We start from the raw sequence: 227 nt of genomic DNA on the forward strand, positions 1-227 counted from the left end.
TGGTGTCCAGCCTTTCACTCGGACGAGTTGAATGGTATTAAACAATTATCACCGGTGACTCGCCCACCTGCCCGTCCTAATTGGCTGTTAATGACAGGTAATGATGGCTCAGGTACTGGATCCATATTGTCAACAGTGTGATCACGCTAAACGCAGAATCGTTTTCGTTTATCTTGGTTGTATTTTTATTTATGATTTATTGGCGATGGCGTTGAGCTCTCTGTGCT

At 44.1% G+C, this 227-nt stretch overlaps 1 protein-coding gene across 1 annotated transcript in view; it reads left to right on the plus strand.

The window, feature by feature from the left end:
* The window catches only part of LOC119593038, a gene marked incomplete in the record, with an annotated part of 43,788 nt that overhangs the window by 39,339 nt on the left and 4,222 nt on the right, over positions 1-227 (plus strand).

The sequence above is a fragment of the Penaeus monodon genome, chromosome 31 (genome assembly GCF_015228065.2).
Source record: "Penaeus monodon isolate SGIC_2016 chromosome 31, NSTDA_Pmon_1, whole genome shotgun sequence".
NCBI lineage: Eukaryota > Metazoa > Arthropoda > Malacostraca > Decapoda > Penaeidae > Penaeus > Penaeus monodon.